Source organism: Apium graveolens, chromosome 5, assembly GCF_009905375.1.
Source record: "Apium graveolens cultivar Ventura chromosome 5, ASM990537v1, whole genome shotgun sequence".
NCBI lineage: Eukaryota > Viridiplantae > Streptophyta > Magnoliopsida > Apiales > Apiaceae > Apium > Apium graveolens.
The window spans coordinates 310,897,211-310,912,238 of NC_133651.1; the positions used below are offsets into that span (position 1 = coordinate 310,897,211).

Consider the following 15,028-nt stretch of genomic DNA (forward strand, 5'->3'; position numbering starts at 1 on the left):
ACCAAGTTGTAAAATTATATTTAAGTACAACTAGCACCTAAAGATAAATAAAATATCTACGAGACTGTCATTTTTATTGTCTATAAGGCTATAACGCGATGTATCTCGTAAATAAAATATTTACGAGACTTTGAACCGTTTGATCATTTCATGTACATCACATAATTAGTTTTTACTTGGCAGTATATGTTGTCTGGTAGTTCCTTGACTTCCATACATCAGCCTTTTCTTGAATAATCTTTTTGCAAAGCTGAAATCCCACTTCAATGAAGAACTCATTTTATTTTTGCATGTTCACTTTATGTAGCAAATGCATTGTATATGTGTACACACCACCGCCAATGAAACATACTTGAACTAAAGTTACATTGTGAATCCATTATTAAGCTAAGAGCCTGAGAATAATTAATAACAAAGAATGATATTTGAAAGGGAATGCAGAGTCCAATCTTTAACTTTTAAAATTGTGAAGGACAAGGCAAGATATATGAATGCAGATTCATTCCAGGCACTGTGATCCATATTGTTTGTTTGAATGCATTAACAGCACCAGAAGTTCATTACTAATTTACTATAGTATTCACCCATAAAATTGTTAAAATACATCTTATTTCCAATCAAGTTTGATAATTTATAGTCAATAAGTAACTACCCAAGCATAAACATCTGGTGAAATAGTGCCACAAAGAAAAATAAAAATTAAAGAGATTACAAAACAATATATTAACAGTTATTCAGTTCAATCCAGTCAAATTCTGAAACTAAAACTCTTTTTCTTTTCATCTGGATAAAAATTTACAGATTAATCGCTCAGAGATGTGTGATGTTGTCTCAAGAAGTAAAAGATACCGTAAACTATAAAGTCACATATATGAACACAATTAGTCGGTGTCATCAAAGAGATACATTCCAGTTAAGCCAAGAAAATAAAGTGCGAAATGAAAGAACTATAACTTTACTTCAGGAATGTTCATGAGTCAAATAAAGTACGACAAACAAACCTTTAATCACAATTAGCATGTGTGTGCACAACATAAAGTCACATATACATACATAGTTAGCAGGTGTCATCAAAGAGAGCCATTTCATTTAAGGCAGATATATTACCAACAGCTTATTAATTTAAAGCATCGAGTATGTTGTAGAGCTGGGACACTCAAACGACAGCATAATCAACGAATCATCCTGATACAGAGAGAATGGCTTAATTTACAAACACTGAAGTATGCATTAGTGTATAACTACCCATGGATTAAAAATTAGAGAAGCTAATGACCTGACTATGTTGAGAAACATGCTCCCGCTCATAGAAACCACCTTAAATTGACATTAAATAAATCAAATATGCCCAAAATATCTCGCTCATAGAAACCACATTACAATGCTCATAGAAAACAAATGAGAAAAATACCTGAAATTAGGTCTCTTGAACTTTCACAACTAACATTAAAGCAGAATTTGAGTATGGAAATAAAAGCTCGGGAAACCGTAATTAGTTAAAGTCGAGAGAAATTTATGTGAAGAACCAAATCAATTCAACTAAATCAAAGAACCCATTAAGTCTAAGAAATTAATCGATTAAACAATCAATTAGACTATTAAACAAAAGCCTCAAACCAAATCATTTGACAAGTATCAAACCCAAATTTGAAGAAATAAGAGAGAGGGAGAGAGAGAGAGAGAGAGAGAGAGAGAGAGAGAGAGAGAGAGAGAGAGAGAGAGACGAAGACGATACAATAATCCATTACTGAATTTTAATTATAACAACTACCCCTCGAATTCCATATGAAGTTGAAAATAAAATTGGAATTCTAATATCTAAATCCAAGCAAAAATTTATGTCATCCTTCAATCTCATGAGTGTACATCCTCCGCATCTTCCCATATGAGGGCGCGTTCTCAACCAAGAGAGGTTTACCACTTATGCACCACATCTCTAAGCTTACATGAGTTAACTCGGCATAAGAAATAAGAGATATTATACAAAAGTGTGCACCCCTCACAAGAAATTACATACTTCAAAGTGTAATCTTAGAACAATATTGTGGGGATCCTCTCAAGTATTTCATCCCATAATAGCCTTACTTTGCGCACACCTAAAATTATTGACGGGTCCTCATTAAAAAATTCCATTAATGAAATAAGCACAATAATAAGGATACTAGGCATTCTCTCGAGAACAACATTATAGAAGAGTGTGCTTTGAGGGAAAGGTGTGACTAGATCATAAAGCTACCTCTATGATATTCAAGTAATAAATAATCTTCAGAAGAGTTTCAGCAAGTAAACCACATGAAATTTCTAAGGTATAAAGCGTTGAATTCAGAGTTATCTAGAATAGAGCTTTTGAAGTTAAGAACATGGATAACCCAAAAAACACAAGTGTGGAGGATGAAAAAACATCTAATATTTGGAGGACACGCCTTGTCGGTGAGGGTGATCCTTCCACCAACGATACCAATATGATTCCTTTAACTACCGCTTCATAGTTAATCTCTTACTTTTTTCCAGATAATAATTCAAACCACTGATCTCGTCTTTTTCTACAAACAATGTGATCAATCAATTCAAACCAAAATTGAAGCTTTGAGAATCGTATACCATCACCTCACTTTGGAGGGGGCTCCCTCTGTGAGAGCGACATCTTTCTCAACAACGCTTACATCTTTAGAGGACACATCCTTTGTAAGAGAAATGTCTTTCTTGATAAGATCTTTATCCTTGGAGAGCATGTCCTATATAAGAGGAGTCTCTACTTCAATAAAGGTTTTCATTCTTGGAGTGAGCATCCTATGCAAGAGGCGCGTCTACCTTAACAAATGCATTCATCCTTAGAGGAAGTATCCTCTGTATAAGGTGTGTCTACCTCGACAAACGTATTCATACTTAGAGGGCGCATCCTCTTGTAAGAAGAACATATTACCTCGACAAGGGTAATGATCCTTGAAGGGCACGTCCTCTATACGAGGTGCGTCTTACCTCAAGAAGGGTATTCATCCTTAGAGGGCGTATCCTCTACAGAGGATCGTCTTAGCTCAACAAGGTCTTCATCCTTGGAGGGTGCGTCCTCTCTAAAAGGAGAGATTAAACTTGACAAGGATCTTTCCTAAAAATCATCACTTTTTGATAAAATGAGTAAAGTCCGAGTTTAGAGGATGCGGACATGCAGTACCTCGTAGACCATGTGTATTGATTTAACAAAGAGGTATCTCACATAGAAGCATCTCAAGTAGAGGTATCTTATTAGGAGACATCTTCTCGAAGAGAGTTTATCAAAGTCGATTGTATCCTCGAATTTGGTCATTTCCATGATTTTGAGGAAAATGCATATATATTACGCTCGTGGCACTATGTGTTGCCACATAAACAATTATAGGCATCTTACCCCGCGAGTCTGTGTCCTCTGTAAGAGAAGCATCTATTTGTATAAAATATTTATCTTTGAAGGACACGTCCTCTATAAGAGGAGCGACTTACCTCGACAAGGGAAATCATCCTTGGAGGGCACATCCTCTTTATAAGGATTGAGTTACCTTGACAAGGGTATTTATACTTAGAGGGAGCGTCCTCTGTAAGAGAAGCCTCTACCTCGACAAGGGTATTCATCCTTGCGGGGTGTGTCCTATACAAGAAGAGCCTCTACCTCGAGGAGGATTTTTATACTTGGATGGTGTATCCTCTTTAAGAGGAGCGAGTTACCTCGACAATGGTTTTCATCCTTGGAGGGCATGTCCTCTCTAAGAGGAGTGTCTTACCTTAATAAGGTGCTTCTTCTCTAAGAGGAACGTCTTACATCGACAAGGATTTCAATCCTTGAAGGGTACATCCTCACAAAGAGGAGCGTCTTGCCTCAACAAGGTCTTCATCCTTGGAATACGCATCCTCTCTTGGAAGAACGTCTTGCTTCGACAAGGGTTTTTATCCTTGGAGGGCGCGTCCTCACAAAGTGGAGCGTCTTACCTCGACAAGGATTTTCATCCTTGGAGGACGCGTCCTTACAAAGAGGAGCGTCTTACCTCAACAAGGTCTTCATCCTTGGAGGACGCGTTTTCTTTTGGAGGAAGGTCTTACCTCGATAAGGGTTTTCATCCTTGCAAGGCGCGTCCTCACAACAAGGAGCATCGACCTCGATAAGATCTCCATCCTTGGAGAGCGCGTCCTCTCTCGGAGAAGTCTTTATCTTGACAAGGTCTTAATCCTTGGAGGGCGCGTCCTTTGTAGGATGAACGTCATACCTCGACAAGGTCTCAATTCCTAGAGGGTGCATCCTCACAATGAGTAGCGTCTACCTCGACAAGGTCTCCATCCTTGGAGGGCGCGTCCTCTCTAGGAGGAGTCTTTACCTCGACAAGGTCTTCATCCTTGGAGGGCGCGTCCTTTATCGAAGGAACGTCTTACCTCGATAAGTGTTTCATCCTTGGAGGGCGCATCCTCTTTAAGAGGAGCCTCTACCTCAACAAGGATCTTGTACAAAACCTTCATGTATCAAAACTAATTCCAAGACCAATATTTTTGGAGAGTTTTTAGAGCCTTTTCAACAAAACTTCATAAAATATCTTCAAGGTCAATATTTTGGAGGAATTCTTGAATCTAGATCAAAATCAAAATCCCGGGGATCTTTGATCATCATCTTTTCACTTGAGGGCGCGTCCTCATTATTGGGAGCATCTACCTCAGGACAAGGCAAAACTTCAGCCATTGCAGAGCCTGGGGGCACGTCCTCCATTGGAGGATCATCAACCTCAGGACAAGGCAATGCTTCCAACATTGCACATCATGAGGGTGCGTCCTCCCTTGGACGAGCATCAACCTCCCATGAACTTTTCAGCATTTCATTCCTTGAGGGTGCATCATCCTTTAGGGGAGCATATTAGGCCTTTAATGAACTGTAGAGGGGGGGTGAATACAGTTAAATAATCAAATTGAAATAATAAATAGAATTGAATCAACAGTTTTTATTATTGATGTATAAAAACTGATTACAATACTCTCTCAAAGGATGAATAAATATCCTTGAGAGCTGCTAGGTTATAAGAATGATATAAAAATTCGTAACACATCATGTGTAAACCTAATATGTGCTTATATACTGCACAGTTACACAATCAATAAGGAATCATATTATAATACAATAAGGAATCATATAACATATCCATCTGTTGATTGATACAATAAGTAAATTCCTACACCGACATATATTCTGCAAATAATTCCTTCTTTGATATCTCCTGGTTTTCAACTCGACAGATACTGATATGAATAAATCCTGATGACAAAAGGTGATCAGCAAATAGTGATGGTAAATGCTGATGACGTCATCACTGTCAAATACTGATATCAAATGCTTATCAATAAACTCTGATAGTTTAAATACTTATATCATCAATTTCTTATAACAATCTCCCCCAACTTGTGCATTATGAAATATGTACAAGTTCCTAATTGATAATGTCAAAACTATCTAAATGCAGATATACAAACAAGTAATCTATCTTACAGTCAGTACTATCAGACTTTAACTTCAGTCTTTGTAATAAACGAGAAAATTATATATATATTTTATGATATATATAATAAATATTCTCTGTTTAATAAAATTTAAAATGTGTTTCCATGATTTGTTGTATATTAGGTATTAATTTTAGTCCTGCAAGGACTAGGTTATTTTTCCAATAGTTGTGTTGTATTCGAAATGCATTTATATGAATCGATCCGCAATCTGGATGCCTTTCAGATTACGTTTCTTCCGTGTTACATGTTAAAACTTGTTTTATGGTTGTTTGTGCATATTATCTTTGTTTTCGGGGTTTATATTAAATTTAGAAAGTATTTTGTTATCCCAAAAATTATCGGACCGGGACCCGACCGGGACGTTAAAGCCCACAAAATCTGTACTTATATTTTTATAAAATCAGGGACTACTCGAATAGTCCATGTTTTAGTATTTTTGAAATGTACATAATTTTCGGGGAATTTTGACTTAAATATTATATTTATCTATAAATTATCTTTTTACAGCTTTTCCCCGTAAATTATTATTTTCAGGGCTTTTGATATAAATTATACGAGAAAGAGGTACCGCTTTGTGATTTATCAGGTGCGTTTGTGTAAATATAAATACGCCTCATATTTATTTGATTGCAGTCAGTCTTTATCCAAATAAGCAGATATATATCAGTTTTTTTGTTTATATTTTTACTTTTTAGTTTTTGAAATTCCGAATTCAAAGATTCAAGCTTTCTGATCAAACCATTAATCCGTTGATCAAGTTCTTAGTACAGTTGCGAAGCTCGTATCGAGACAATCGTATCCATATACAAATCTCCGAATAAGGTTGAATATTTATCGATTTCATATTTTCAAATTTTTCATTTAAATTCGATTTTTGAATTGGAGGAATTGTTTGAATGTTTTGTTGATTATATATGATTCATGAGATCATGGGGATCATTTTGATATATAGTTTGTATGATTTTGATTCAAATTCAGCCCAAACCGAGTTCTTGGTTTCTGGGAATTTTTATTTTCGAATTTCCGGATTGCCTGAGTGTTGGTTGTTAGTTTTGATTACATAAATAGATTATAGGAATTATTAGCTTTATTTTTATATTAAGATCACTTATTTTGATGTAAAAATGAGTGAAAATGATAATTGGCCGGAAAACTCGATGGTTTGCCGGTGTTCATGGTGTTTTTTATCAGAATTCATGATCTAGGGTTTGTTTACTGCAATTGATGTGTTGGCTTAATTGCTGAGGAGAATTTGAATTAATTAGGATAAAAACTGTGAAGTTTGGAGGTGATTTGACCCCCGATTGGTGTCACCGGAATCCGGCAAAAGTCACTGGATTCTAGGTTCAACCCAGTTTCCGGTCGGCTTTAAACCCGACCCGGCTGTAATATCCGGGATATATCGTGTTATTATTTTTATGAATAAATAATTATTATCTGATCATTTTGTGAATTTTGGTGAATTATCTGATGATTGATATTGATAATTATATGTTTCTATGTGATAAAATTTGAGTATTTTAATTTTAACATGTCCAGAATAAAGTATAGATAATTTTGATATATTTCTTGTAATTTTTGGATTGTTATATGATTTATAGATTTAATAAATATTTTTCTGAATAATTATAAAACTATTTTATAAAATCGGGAATCGTCCAACTTCAACCATTTTTGCGTTTGTACAACCCGAAACTCTTCGAAAAACTCCTTCCTAACCTAATCTGACTATTTTGAACATTTTCCGTGTTTTGACTTCTCAATCCGGAGTACGGTTTGACCCGTACGAGTCCCGGCGTAATTTTTTTAATACGATAGTCGTTTCAATAGATCAATAAAACCCGTATTCTCGAGAGACAGGAATTTTAACATTATTTTCTCATAGAGTGTTTTATAAGAACCCAGTTTTGATAATTATCCAAAACTGGTATCAAACTGGATCATTTTTGCAGTTACTTAGCGGCTAAGTAATCTATTTTTGAATCCAATATGATCCAACGGGTATTAATATTCCTTGAGTATAAATAGCCTTTTTCTTATTTCATTTTATTCGTATAATCATAAACAAACAGTTAAAACAGATAATTTACGGAGAAAACTCAAATATTCGTCGCGTTCTTGAAGATCAAACCTAAAAACGAAGGTGTTATCGAAATCGAAATCAAGCGTGCAAATAACCGAATCGAAGCTCTCAAAAAGTACTTTCAGAATCAACCATCACTTTCAGTGCAGAAATTAAGGGTAATTTCATATTTAATTATTTTAATTTGAATTAATTAATGCTTAATATATGAATTTTTGATTTTGATGTTGTTTGTATGATTTGATGATTGTATCTTGTAGATAATTTTGTACTGATCATTTTGCTATATTATATGTTGAATTTGGAGTTCAATAACATATAGAAAAAGGGGTTTGATCTTCGAATTCATAAAATGGGTTTATGTTCATATGAATATTTTTAATTGAAATAGGGGTTTCATTTGTGATGATTCTGGGTTGAAATAAATTGCACCAACATATAGATCGTATAAAAACAATTTTTTTCGTATATACGATTGTGATGTTTGACCCCTGGAAGGGCTTCGCAGGAAAACACAGAAAAACGGCGGCGTACTTTTTCCGGTCGATTTTCCGATCGATTTATTGATTGATTGGACGAATCGTTGGCAGGAATAAGTTCCTGGGAGCAAGGAGAATATATCATGTTGTTTCGATGCTTTTCTGGATCGTTTTTGAGTCACCGGAAAAGCTCGTGGTCGCCGTTAATGGCGACTGTCGGCGAGAAGGTGGGGAAGACGGCAGAAATGCTGTTTGACCTCCCTGGTTTGCAAAGTTTTGCATTTCAGTCCCTCGGTTTTTCAAAAATCACAAAATATAGATTTTTGTTTTATATATTTTCAAAAATGATATAATCTATTTATATTATTTTCAGAAAATAGATTTTAATTATTTTATATTTAAAAATTTATTATTTATTATTCTAAAAATTATTTTTAATTCGAAAATAAATCTAAATTATTTTATTAAATAATTTTTGTTGATAATTAATTATTTAATTAGTAAATTAATTTAAATATTAATTGATTAATTATTTTAATTAGTTATTAATTAATTTTAATTGATTATTTAATTAGATTTAATTATTTCTTTTGATTGAAAAACTCAGAAAAAATAGTTTCGAGCTTTAAAATATTACTCTAAATTATTTTTAAGGCTCGATAATTATTATTAAACGATTTTAAAGTCAGATTCGGGGTTCAAACCTTGTTATTTAATTATAAAATGATTCGATGACCTGTTTTAATTCCAAAAAATGTTCAAAAATTCGTATTAAATACCTGGAAAATCATTTTAACCTCAAATCTTCTTTGAAGAATCATTTTGATCAATATGTTACGTGCTATGTGCTATATGTGATCAGATTGATGTATAATAGGCCTGTATGTGCATTGTTTGATAGTTTTTATCGTAACTTTCAATCTGTAAGTCGGATTTGGGTAAAATAAAGGGTAGATAGAAGCTTGTAATGAATAGAACGAGATGAGAATAATTAATGATAAATATATGTGATGTCTAACAGAGGAAGCGAGACATGGAAAGGGAAAGCAAGTGGTCAGTGAGTGAGAATCAATATACGTGTGCAAGTGAAGTGAAAGCGGATTGAGATAAGGCATATATTTCCGTTCATCCTTGGTATACTGCAATTATTTATTGAACCATCTTGATATGTATTGGGATAGTTCTATGTTATATTGCAAGTACTTTGAAATGTTTAACCCTAAACCCTGATTCTTGTTACTGATCTTTGAGCCGTAAGCCTTATTCTTTGTAAACCATTCATTATTGAATTCCCGGATACGAACCACACATATATGATAATACTCCACAAATACATATATACTACATACAGATTCCTTAAATGGAATTTCTTAACATACGAACCTTCATACCTTGTATAATAGAAGACCAATCCTTGTAAACACTAAACCCTTGGTCTTCTACCTTCTGAATTCTTTCCTTGGCTGAAAGCCATCCTTCATGTTTACCTTGTTATACCTTCATGGTGTTATGAATCACCTTATGCTTCAAAATAAATGTTATTTATGATTCAGTTTATTGATTTACATTAGTGCGTGACTGATCAACAACCCAACCTTGGTTTTTAAAATAAAAGTAAATATCCAATTCTAATCATTGCTTATTGAGAAACTTGATTCATTATATCATTACAGTTGATCATTATTTAATCTTAGTGTTGTCATTATGACTTGATGAGTTAGTTAGCTCACTCTTGCAAATATGTCTATATTCTTTTCCAGTTAAAAAGTAAACTGGTGGTAGCGAGGATCCCCATACAAGTGTGCGAGCTAGGTTTCCAGGTTAAAATAGAATAATCTAGCAGAGGATGTTTGTCTTAGTTTGTGTTTAAAGTTTGTAAGACTGTTTTATTTTCAGTTGTAAGATAAATAAATTGGAATTTGGTACATTATAATATAAATAAGTTTGTGGCTTGTGGGCATATATACTTTAAACTGTTGCGATCCGTGGCTGTGGTAAGTAGCGTCATTACATATATATTATTTTTATAAACAGGTTTATATATGGTATATGTGTGTTATGGACCCCAAACTTCTGACCCAGGTTCGGAGGGTGCCACAGGTTTGGTATTAGAGCTACCGTTTAAAAGTTACTGCCACAAGCCTAGATTGTCTGGAATGGGTAGAGGGTTAAGATTAAGATTAAGAAATAGAGAAATAGGATGTCGAGAGTTTGAGTGTGACTATATGATAGGTTTTGGTATGATTCTTGTTGAGATTCGAGATTCTTATCTAGCAACGTGATTTTCAGATAGCAGCGATGGCAATTTCCTTTATTCCGGTATCATCTGATCATTCGGAGCCTTCAGTTTGAAGGCCGTCATCTGATCAATTCCATGCTCTTTCACCAGTGTCAACTATAATATCAGTTGTGACGGTCGTACCACTATAAGCTATTCCACCTTCTGTTTTGAGACAACCTATTCGAGGACTCACACCTGCTGATTCCGATTCTACTGAACATTCGGTTGCGGGTGCATATATCAGTTTACTCTACACCCTGTTCCATACCTTAAGTGTGAGGCTCTTCTTTTTGAGTGAGAGTCCCTGTTGGCTTAGATTCAGGGGCTACAACATATCATAAGGACTATTGATGTTGATAGAAGTACGATGGAGCTCCGGGATGAGATTCATGTGACCCGGGGAATACTTGAAACTAGACTTCACGGAGCTACTTGCGAGTATGCAGCCCCAAATGTTCTTATGGGGTGGGCCAGAGAAGTGTTAGAGGATCTTGCGAGGCTTGGTGGACCAGAGTTTCCCTGAAGCTATAAGACAGAGATGCCGTGACAGTTGTTACACTATACCATAAGTGGGCTACTGTAATGCAAGTGTTACAAGTAGCGTTACATTAGCTAAGAAGTTTTTGTCCTATTGTTTTCAATTAGTGTTACAATAGCATAAACCTAGTGTTACGGATAAATGTTGGCGTTGCACAATATGTAACACCAGCACCTGGTGTTACATTAGATGCTTTTTACATTTTTTAAAATATTAAAGTGAAAATGTCATCATTAATTAGTATTAAAATTATATTCTGTCTTATTAGTGAATGAAAAATGTAATATAAATATATAATAAAATTTATAAATATAATTGTACATCAATACAACAGCTACTTTATTTGTTTTTTATTTATTAAATCATAATTAAAGTTTAAAAAAAAAAATACACTTTAGGTGAATTATTGGGCGACATTTTTCACCCCAAATGAAAACACAACGGAACTTAAACAAAAACTCACTTTCCTCATACAAACAATCTCTCTCACACACAACATTCTTTCTGGCTCTCTTATTTCTCTCTCAGAAGGATGAATTGAAGGAGAAATTGAAGATTTGGTAGATATACACACATGTTTATGGCAGTATTCTAAAGGCCCTTACTAATTTTTTTTAATTTATATGACATTGTAGGGTTTGAGAGCATCAGATTGGGGCTTTAGTTCTTTTGCTCATATTTAATGGTAAATATTTACTCTTTTTCTCCGATTTAAACATATATGCATATTTTCTCCGATTAACATATATTTCATTGTGAAATTTCAGTCAATTTGGGCTTTCAAATTGGGCGTTAGAGTTTTTTCTTATATTCAATTGGGTTTTCGTTAAGGTATGGTTCTCATATTCTATTAAGTTTTTAGTTTTATACATGTATGTACTATAATTATTTTCAATTGTTGTGATTTATTATGTTGTTTTAGTTGTGTGTGTTTTATGCATTACCGATATGGATGTGTATGTAAAAGAGCCCAATTGAAATAAATAATGCAGAATTTCAATATAGAGATAATGGCTTATTCAAGGAAAATGAGAAGTTACCAGGAGTTTCAACTAGTCTGCTTCTTGATGCAGATAAAAAAATCTACTCTAGTTGAGTTGGGTTTAAGAAATAGAATAGGAAAAGCCAGGGAAGCTACACTACCTCATTTTGCAAAGCTACAAACCTTATTCTTCCCTGTATATGCTATACAATATATAATATTTTCATTTTAGTTCTTGATTTGATTAATTTAGGCAGCAGAAGAGGATGAAAATTTAGAGACAAAAAACATATCCAAGATGACAAGTGGAGATGCGAGTGGTAGTATTAAATAGAAGAAGAAATGTATCTTGTTTGTTAGCTATGACTACTTTCTCATTCTTTTGGTGATATATAAGGAGTTTCCCTCCTGGAGTTCTCGGACTATCATGGAATGGTTAATTCCGTTGGTCATCACAGGGAAATGCGTCTAGATATTGACAACATGTCGTATGAGGTAACCTGATGAAACTTGTATTACTCATTGGTGGTAACATATAAAGTTTTGTTTGTTTATTTTGGTGTTATTCGTATAAGTAACAATTCCATGTTCATATAATAGAATATTGCAGTTACAGATGGATGCTCAATAAGATTATAAGATTATAAGAATATGTGACTAGTCATAAACTTAAACTTTAAATCCTATTTAACAATTACAAGACTTCACAAAAACCTACTTATTTGGTTATTCTTCAAGATAGTATCTACATTAGTATAGTATCAATAGCTTTAATCTATGATAAATATTAAGTATTAAAGATTAAGCGACTGTGATTTTGTTATTACAGTAATCTAAGTATCTGTCTTCGTTCATTTTAAAGTTTACATAGTATTTGTAGAAATCTCACAGAGGACAAGGCCAGTGAACTTCAGTCACCTGTATTACAGTCAATGTGAAAGAGATATGTCCTAAGTCCAATCATGTATGAGGATTTAGGAATAACTTTTATGTAATCTGTTTTGATTTCATTGATATTAATAAAAGACTTGTTTTGTTTTTATTGCGGGCTCTATCTATTTTAAGTGTTTAAATAAGATGTACCACAATTTAGAGTAAAGCTTTTTATGGATTGTGATGAGATCATAATAATGAGACCTAAAAGATGATAACTCTAAACTTAAATAGTTCCTGGTCGTAGGATTACTAACTGGTAATTAATAATCCGTAAAGATCGGTACATACTATGCTTGCTTCATTATGAAGGATGACTGTTCTCATAGACATTTGAGTGGTGACACTATAGCTAGTATGTAGGTGCTTATTATAGAATAAGTTCACTGAACATGACTCACACAGCTGAACTACTGATGGAGTTCACTCACGTGTCAACAGTTGTTCACATAGTGATAGTTGTACAAGTATCCTTAGACTTGAGGTCATCATAGTCATCTTGTGTACACTAAACTATGCTTTGGTTTAGTTCTTAGTCTTCAGGGACAATTATAAGGGCTCTACTGGGTATAGGAATTTGTACACGAATATAGTGTATGATCAATAAAGGATCTACCCCTTCCAGTGAAGGAAGAGAATGTTCAATGTTGATCCACTTATGCTAGTTCAGGAATCTCTGGCCAGAGTGAATGAAATTAGAAAGGAGTTTCTAATTTACATTAAATAGAACTAAGCATAGTGAATGGGAAAGCAAGTGATTAAATAAGATAGGCTTGACACAAGTTACATGCCTTGTATTTAATCGTGACATTGCAGGGTAGAAGGAATTAATTGTACAGTAACTATTCACTGAATAGGCTCTTGGTATTCTAAGCAGTGAATTCGTATTATCCGGATAGTCGCTGAGAAGTATCCCTCACGATGTAGAATAAATATGATTAATTAATTAATCATATTTAATGAATTAGAGAATTTATATAAATAATGATAAAATAGTTTTATTATTATTTATTTCTACTACCGGCTTAATATTGAACCTACAGGGTCACACCATAAAAGAGAATGATTTAATGGTGTGGAATTAATTAATAATGGCTGATAATTATTTATTTATGAAATAAATAATTAATTGGCAAATTTAATAATTAATTAAATGAGATTTAATTGATTATAAATTAATTAAGAAAAGTTCTTAATATTATTAATTAAGAATTTAATTTTTGGAAATTAAATCAAGAGAGAGAATTATTTCTAAAGTGTTTAGAAAAAGAATTAATAATTAAAAGGTGTTTTAATTATTAGTGAGAATAATAAAGGTTTAATAATAATAATATTTTATGGAAAATTTTCAGTTGAAAATTTTGCCTATAAATATATCATTATAAATCCTATTTGTGTCTCAACCCAAAGATTTACAAAACCCTAATTCTCTCCACCTCCTCCTTCATTATATCGTTTTCTTTGTGGATACCGGTGGAGTGCTTCACACTTGAGGAGCAGCTGCTAAGGATCTCTGCTCGTTGTTATTGGATCGCTTTTAAAGGTTAGAAATCGATCCCTCGATTTTATTTACGATCTGTATGCATATTATATGGATTTTATATATGTAAAATTGTTTTACCATGCTTCCGTGATAGATAAAATCCTAAAATCCTATAATGGTATCAGAGCATAGGTTGTATGCATATAGATCTGTGATAAAAATTTCAGAATTTTATGTGCTTGTATGAATTAATTATGATTTTTACAAGTTATATCATGGATTAATTATGACTGATTAGAAATTGTTTCTCAGAATAATTTTAACTGTAGATCTGGGTTCTACAAGTGTTGTAGATCGTCTAGGTATTTTTTTCATAATTTTCTGATGTATGGATTAATTATTATGATTTTTTGAAGTTATTTTTATTAAAATTCGTAATTAAATATGTATATATATATGTAATCTGTTATATATATATATATGTTGTATGTTGAATGGGAATCAAAAGTCTGTATGTTCTGTTGTTGAGTTTGATGGTGGCACGTCGTTCAAGAGAAGGCAGCGGCGGCTGTGTGGATTAAAAAAAAACTGCAGAAGCTGACAGGCGCAGAAGCTACACGCGGGGAAAAGGGGTGTCGCGCATTCCGGGAATACGTTACACCCTGTGGCACATTCACGGAATGTGTTACACCTTTTTATGGCTTAAAAGGGTTGTAACGCATTACCGAAATGCGTTAC

At 33.6% G+C, this 15,028-nt stretch overlaps 1 long non-coding RNA gene across 1 annotated transcript; it reads left to right on the forward strand.

Moving 5' to 3' along the window:
- The first annotated feature begins 11,332 nt into the window (after positions 1-11,332).
- LOC141723652 (uncharacterized) lies at positions 11,333-12,268 on the forward strand. The gene is made up of 3 exons (XR_012576331.1): positions 11,333-11,452; positions 11,528-11,577; positions 11,966-12,268. It is a non-coding gene; the product is annotated as an uncharacterized LOC141723652 (long non-coding RNA).
- The last annotated feature ends 2,760 nt before the right edge of the window (positions 12,269-15,028 follow it).